We start from the raw sequence: 7,500 nt of genomic DNA on the forward strand, positions 1-7,500 counted from the left end.
GGTAGTGATGACGATGTGGTTGTGGTGATTGTAGTAGTGGTAGTGATGATGATGTGCTGGTGGTGGTGTAGTAGTAGTGGTAGTGATAATGATGTGGGGCTGGTGGTTGTAGTAGTAGTGTTAGTGATGATATTGTGGTGGTGGTTGTAGTAGTAGATGATGTGGTGGTTGGAAAACACATTACAGGTTATTATAATACATGATTACACACATTCTCTAACTTCATTTTTTGACAGCTTCGTTGTGCCATAAATATACGCAACAGTTCTGAAACATTTTATTGTGGATTTTGATATTGTTTGTTGTTTTTCTTGTGTCGTTATGTTGACATAGATACCGAATGAATGGTAATTACTACATTCTCAGCCAACAACAAAATGGCGCTGAATGCTTTCATTGGTGGACACTTTTTAGGCTTCGTACGTATTCTCATTCGTTTAATTCTATGGTTTCCTCACAATTGGAATAAAAACATTAAATTAGAAAAGAAAAATGACGAACAATGGAAGGCGCCATTAAATGACGACACTTCCGGCTCAATCGAACGCATAAATCAAGAAATCAGAAAGGGTAAGAGAGGTGAGAAAAGAGGCCAAAGCAATTATTTTTACGACGTCTAGATTCAAAACTCAGGGATCAATAACGAGTTGAAAACGTTTCGATCTCAGTTCACATTTTTATAGTCAATGCCTGTTATGTGTTTCGCAAATCCGGTAGCTTAGCCTTCTTCGTCTCCTTTCGTAGAATGGGAACACTTGCTAATAATAATAATAAGAATAATAATAATAATAAATAATAATAATAATAATAATAATAATAATAATAATAATAATAATAATAATAATAATAATAATAATAATAATAATAATAATAATAATAATAATAATAATAATAATAATAATAATAATAATAATAATAATATAATAAAAAATAATAATAATAATAATAATAATAATAATAATAAAAAATAATAATAATAATAATAACAATAATAACAATAATAATAATAATAATAATAATAATAATAATAATAATAATAATAATAATAATAATAATAATAATAATAATAATTAATAATAATAATAATAATAAATAATAATATATAATAATAAATAATAATAATACCTCTCTCCCCCTCTACCTTTCATTCTCCCCCCTCTATCACAAACACCAACATAAACATTCTCTCACTACATATTTTTGCATTTACTATCTTGTATATTTCGCTCACTTATCTTAGAATCCTTTCCCGATGTTAAAATCGGAAAATGGTTCACATAAATTTTACTAAATTGATTGTATTCAAAATAACGAGAGGAACCACACAGGTATCAATTCAATGCAGATACTCCAAACTCATTGTCATACTCGCAAACCGGAAGATTGACACACAACACCCGCACTAAAAATGATGGCGTCTGTCTTCGATCAGATTTGACGAGACAAATTTGTGACCCTTCGTCTCAAAACGGTATTATGTCGGAACGAACCAGATGCTTAAAAGCCGAATTTAATGTTAAACTGGTCAAAAATATAAATTGTTGGCATTAGCACCCTAAAATATGGTATCCATTCTGCTAAATAAATCGTATAAACTCAACACAAATCTGATATTTCTGGCTATAAATCCAATTTTCAACATCTTGACCAACCCGACTTAATACCGTTTTGAGGCGAAGGGTCACATTTGATCTCTTGATAAAATCATCATGATGTCTAACCAATCACATAATACACACAAACCATATTCATGTCAATAGTAAACACCGTGTAAAATTTGATGACGACTGGTCCGATGGTTTCGGAGCCTTCGTGTTACAAAAATTCGAAATCACAAATACATAAGATAATTCATTAGAACGGCACACAAACACAATTTGTTTGTTTTGTTTTTAAGGGTTTTACGGAGCTTGCAACACATTAAGGTCATATCAGCGCCAGTAAAAATGAAGAAAATGGGATAGTAAAAAGTTATAGAATTACAAGTAAAGCACCCAAGAAAAAGGTAAGACAAAGGGGAATTAGTTCAAATAGGAAACAATTGTAGATTCCAAGAGCACATTATCAAAGTACTTAGTTTGAGATCATCTAAAAGTCTCATCCAGACACCAGCACAAGATCCCACTAAGATGAATACACTCAAATGTTTACAAATCAGATGATAAAAATAAAAAATAACAATACAAAACAGATATGATTTACATGGATAAAATATAATCTCCCAAAACTATAACTATACATTCGACTCCCAGCGAAGGACTCCGACCAGGGTCAGGACAAAACTAAGTAACCTCATTCCAAGACAAAGACAGAAAGCATGTTGGAAAGAAGATAAAGGGGATAGAAGACACCGTAAGTACCTCCCTGCCCACCACGGATGGTCAGGAACCTCACCCAGTAAACACAATTTAAAACAATCAAAACAAAACAAAACAAAAATAAAAACAAACAACAACAAGCCATTTTTAAAAATTAAAATCAAAAAGGTAACAAATGATGAATTTCTGCATTATGTATACCTCGAGCATTACCATTTCTTTGAATCTAACATCCTAATTAACTGTCATCAAAAGCTTGAACTTGTTATAATATCAACATTATCATGACGACGCCATAAAATAATTCTTGAATGAAAGAGCCGAATTAAACATTAAAACTAGACACATTTGGAGGAAACCGATTATTCAATGGTTATTCCAAAAACAGAAGTTCATCAACATCGTACGAATTATTTTCATAAACTAAAAATTTAGTTTCACAACAATGTTGAATGTATGCCCAATCCAAGATTACGTGTATATTGATTGATATCGAAATAGGGGGTTTGGTAGAGTGCCAGATTTTTCAAAAGATAAAAAGAGAAATATCACGGTTCGGGGAATCAAAACCAGTGATCCAATAGACACGACACCAGCGACATCTATGCTGTTCCGTGAGAGAGAGAGAGAGAGAGAGTAAGAGAGAGTAAAAGAGAGAGTAAGAGAGAGTAAAAGAGAGTAAAAGAGAGAGAGAGAGATCAGCGAGCGAACGCACTGGCGCTGAGACATCTCTCTCTCTCTCTCTCTCTCTCTCTCTCTCTCTCTCTCTCTCTCTCTCTCTCCTCTCTCCTCTCTCTCTCTCTCTCTGGGCCAGGCGATGGGTGCCGTGTCAATTGGATCCCGTGTTTGCTACCCTGACTGACAATGTGATATTTTTATTCTCTGTTTGTATCTGGCGGCAATTCTCTATACCCTTAATTTCCCATCGTTAACGATATAAAAAGAATCGCCCCACAATCAATTTTCCTCGATCGATTGATTTCAAATAGTCTCTGATTGATTGATTGACTTACTGATTTATTGATAGATATAGATAGTATGCGCTTGACTAAGAAGCTCATAACATTGCCATCCGGAAGTATAACGGACCAACACACAAAACGGTGTGTATCCATGAACGTTTATAGTTTGGTTAATACAGTTCAGTGAGCATTACTCATAAACGCGGATGGCAAAAAACAATAACAAAGACCTGAGTGACGACATCTTCGAACTATCTATACTATTAAATCAAACCACCAAAAATGTAACAAACTGAAAATCATTTGAATATGTCTGTTGCGTGTATGTCTATATGTGTGTGTGTGTGTGTGTGAGAGAGAGAGAGAGAGAGAGAAAGAGAGAGAGAGAGAGAGAGAGTGTGCGCGCGCGCGCATGAGAGAGAGGGGAGTAGGAACAAAGAGAGTGAGAGAGAGAGAGAGAGAGAGAGAGAGAGATAGATAGATAGATAGATAGATATTGAATCGTGTTTGATACAAATATGGTACGAAAAGTGCTCGACATGTAGTAATGGAGCGAATTATTATTTAAAATATTTACCACAATGTTTGGGGCAGTCTACATCAAATGTAGACTGCCCCAAACATTGTGGTAAATATTTTAAATAATAGATAGATAGATAGAGAGAGAGAGAGAGAGAGAGAGAAATGTCTGTGTCCCTCTTTGCACATCATGATCATGCCGTTATCATGTGATGTTATAGATAGTATGACGTTGACTCACTCATGTCTTTGTTATTGTCTTTTCTTTTTCTTTTTTTCTTTTTTTTTTGCCATCCGCGTTTATGAGTAATTCTCACTAAACTGTACTAACCAGAATATAAAAACGTTCAAGGTTACACAGAGTTTTGTGTGAAGTTTCCGGATGGCAAGGTTGAGAGCTTCTTGGCCAAGGGCATACTCTAGAATATAGCAAGTGATACTATAAAAAAATATATCGTTGCCATAATTATGGAAATAAAAGATCTGATACTATTATTGTTATTGTAATTATCAATTATACTAGTAGTAGTAGTAGTAGTAGTAGTAGTAGTAGTAGTAGTAGTAGTAGTAGTAGTAGTAGTAGTAGTAGTAGTAGTAGTAGTAGTAGTAGTAGTAGTAGTAGTAGTAGTAGTAGTAGTACTAATAATACCATGATGATGATGACGATGATGGTGATGATGACGAAGCTGATGATGGTGATAATAATATAATAATAATAATAATAATAATAATAATAATAATAATAATAATAATAATAATAATAATAATTATAATAATAGTGATGATGATGATGATGATGATGATGATGGGGGGGGGGGGGATCCCGATAGTTCAGTTGGTAGATTACTCGCTTCATCTATTTGAATTTTCAGCGTCAGTGTCACCGGACTTGCCAACCAACATCAACCATTTGAATAGAATTATCATACTTTCCCCAATATTTACGTTCATTTTATCATATTTTTTCCCCAAAAAATCATATTGTCAACACCTCCAACTATCCAAAATTTCAGAGTTTAACATTAACTGAAAAGTATGGAGATTTATCAAGCTATCAGAGGGTAGATGGGAAATCTCTGTAATTCCTGGTACGATCACCTGTCTGGTTACACAGATTCTCAACTAGGAGGAGACGATATTTAATGACCTTAACTCACTCAACCCTAACGATTTTTGCTACTTTTCAAAATTGGAAAAAATGTATTAAAAATGAGCATGTAAATAGGTAGTTTTATTCAATTGTCAGTAACATGTAAAAACTAAAAACATTAGCTTTGATACTACGCCTATAATTTGCCTCATAAAAATGTAATAAATAGGCATGGGGTAAAAGTAACCCGAATAAACTACGGATATAGTCGGTGTTAGGGTTGAGTGAGTTAAACTATGCCACTTTTATAATTCCCCCCTTTTTTGTTACAAACTCTTGACTCTCTGCATTCAGCATATTTTAGTCAACATTCCCATATCATCATATTTTGGACCTCAAAGCGTATTAAAATATGAGAAATCATACTGATTGGCAAGCCTGTTGTCATCCCGTCTAGAAGGAACGAAGTTGACGTCACTCAGCTCTTTGTTATTGTTTTTTAGACAGCCATTTGGGTGATTAGTTCTCAATAAATCATAATTATCAATCAGACTATAAACGTTCAACGTTACTCGTAGTTTTATGTGTTGGTATTTTATATCTGGCTGGCAGATGTTGATCGTATTTTACCTAAACGCGTAGCACCAATAAATCTAACTATGTCCCAAGGAATTTACCCAACGGAAACCGTACGGTGCTCTTATTGGCTAACCAACCAGCGGCCTCGATGAGAAAAATATCCGCCATTTTGATGTTGGCTGGGAATCGCGTTACTATAGTAAACAAGCGCTGATCGGCCGTTCATGAAAACAAGTTGCTGCTCGCTCGTTTAACTCAAAATTATTCAAAACGATCTCTCTAAAATGATATAAATGTGACTTCTTAAGGTTTTCTTCACGGTCAAAACCACACAACATTCTATTAATGATTACGTCCGAGGCAAAAAGGAATATTGACAGGTCGACCGAGAGTTGAACTCGTGAGACGACAAACATCAATGCGAAGTGTAGCGAGAGTCAAGCTATTGTTTGTCTTGTCCTATTCTATATAGAGAAAAGGATAAATAGTATAGCCTCGTGTGTGAGTGGTTGCGTGTCATAGTCTTGTTTTTAAATTGTTTCTGTTGTTTATGTGTGTAGTGAGGACTCTCTCACACTCAATTTCAATGCCGAAAGAGGAATTCCCGCACACAAGAATGGGGAATTGGGGTGGTATTTGGCATACATATTGTATAGTATCTAGTTCTAAATAGATAACTGTTTAGAATTATATTATGATATATAAACACAATGCCAAATACAATTCCGAAGTTTCCTTATTTCAAATGAAGTAAAGCTCCAAAACCTAATGGTAGTGATTGTAGTACTGAGTGTAGTGAGGTGATGTGGTGTTGGTGGTGGTTGTAGTTGTAGTAGTAATAATGATGATGATGATGTAGTGGTGATGATTGTAGTTGTAGTAGTAGTGGTAGTGATGATGATGTGGTGGTAGTTGTAGTAGTAGTGGTAATGGTAATGATATGGTGGTGGTGGTGGTTGTAGTAGTAGTGGTCGTGATGATGATGTGGTGGTGGTGTTTGTAGTAGTAGTGGTAATGATGCGGCTATGTGGTCTAGTAGTATGACACTCGCTTCCGGATCGGAAGGTCCTGGGTTCGAGCCTCGCGCTCGGCGCATAGTTGAGTCCTTGGAAAAGGCTCTTTACTCACATTCTCTCACCGTACTCAGGTGTAAAATGAGTACCTGGCCGTTAACAGAGTTGTCTTTGTCCGAAAAATTGTAATATCGCCTAACAGGCGTCATGTCCCGTCCTACATGTTAAATGTTGACCAGGGACCCCTTGTAAAGCGCTTTGAGCACATTTAGTAGATATTGCACTATATAAAGCTCAATTAAAAAAAAAAAATATTTCAATGATGATGATATGGTGGTGGTGGTTGCAGTAGTAGTAGTGGTAGTGATGATAATGTGGTGGTGGTTGTAGTTGTAGTAGTAGTGATAGTGATGATGATGTGGTGGTGGTTGTAGTAGTAGTGGTAGTGATGATGATGTGGTTGTGGTGGTTGTAGTAGTACTTGTAATGGTGATGATATGGTGGTAGTGGTGGTTGCAGTAGTAGTGGTAATGGTAATGATATGGTGGTAGTGGTGGTTGTAGTAGTAGTGGTAATGGTAATGATATGGTGGTGGTTGTAGTAGTAGTGGTCGTGATGACGATGTGGTTGTGGTGGTTGTAGTAGTAGTGGTAGTGATGCTATTGTGGTGGTGGTTGTAGTAGTTGAGGTAGTGATGTGGTGGTGGTTGTAGTAGTAGTGGTGGTGGTGGTTGTGGAAGTAGTGGTAATGATGATGATATGGTGGTGGTGGTTGCAGTAGTAGTGGTAGTGATGACGATGTGGTTGTGGTGATTGTAGTAGTGGTAGTGATGATGATGTGCTGGTGGTGGTGTAGTAGTAGTGGTAGTGATAATGATGTGGGGCTGGTGGTTGTAGTAGTAGTGTTAGTGATGATATTGTGGTGGTGGTTGTAGTAGTAGATGATGTGGTGGTTGGAAAACACATTACAGGTTATTATAATACATGATTACACACATTCTCTAACTTCATTTTTTGACA

The 7,500-nt window shown here is 35.6% G+C and overlaps 1 protein-coding gene across 3 annotated transcripts in view; it reads right to left on the minus strand.

Moving 5' to 3' along the window:
• Window positions 1-7,500, minus strand: part of LOC144972356 (monocarboxylate transporter 9-like) — a 94,859-nt gene that overhangs the window by 57,106 nt on the left and 30,253 nt on the right. The window contains exon 1 of one of the 3 annotated variants that reach the window (XM_078913466.1): window positions 2,532-2,919. The exons of 1 other annotated variant lie outside the window; for it this stretch is intronic. The gene's annotated coding sequence lies outside the window, so the exon portion shown is untranslated. Of the gene's footprint in view, window positions 1-2,519; window positions 2,920-7,500 lie in introns of those variants that run through there. One more of the 3 variants, XM_078913468.1, reaches the window with a different exon arrangement.

Source organism: Berghia stephanieae, chromosome 5 (genome assembly GCF_034508935.2).
Source record: "Berghia stephanieae isolate SIO BIC M18660-M18661 chromosome 5, UCSD_Bste_1.3, whole genome shotgun sequence".
In the NCBI taxonomy this organism is placed as follows: Eukaryota; Metazoa; Mollusca; class Gastropoda; order Nudibranchia; family Aeolidiidae; genus Berghia; species Berghia stephanieae.